Genomic DNA, 736 nt, shown 5'->3' on the forward strand with positions numbered 1-736 from the left:
ACACACACACACATATATATATATATATCCATGCATACAAATGTATGTATATACATGTATATATATATGTATATACATACCTACACACACACATATATATATACACACACACATACACATCCGAACATATATTTACACCCACACCCACACCCACACCCATCTTCTATCAGGTTTCTGTTTTTTTGGGAGAATGCGTTGAATTGCTTAGTTTCCTAGTTTTGTATTTTGTTTCCTATATTTGTTCTATTTTAAGTAAACCTGTTCGTTTTTATTTTCTCTTTCCTGTTTGCGTTTTACTTTCTGCATTAATATTTCGGTTTCCCATGGAAACCGTTACTGGAAGTTTATTACATTTAGCATTACCCAAGGTGGGCGCGTGGGCAGAAGCTGTGAAACGCCAAAAGAATTGCCTTGACGAGTTATAGGTTCAATTTCCATCATAGTAGCTGTGACTTTTCGTTGGTAAATAAACAAATACGAGTACCATTTCTCTTAAATTAGAATTACGATTTCCTTTCACTTAAATATCTTTAAAACTTATATTTGACGTCGTATTTGGAGTTTCTTGTGAGTTTAAGAGAATTACATCGCAACGTATTTGTCCCAGATTGAATAACTTTTAGTGGTACTTTGTGAAATTAACATTTAGTATAGCCCCGCGCTGACCATTGCTTCATGAGTGAATTCGGTAGACAGAAACAGTGTAAAATCTGTAACATATATAATATATATATAT

Source organism: Octopus sinensis, linkage group LG6 (genome assembly GCF_006345805.1).
Source record: "Octopus sinensis linkage group LG6, ASM634580v1, whole genome shotgun sequence".
NCBI classification, from domain to species: Eukaryota; Metazoa; Mollusca; class Cephalopoda; order Octopoda; family Octopodidae; genus Octopus; species Octopus sinensis.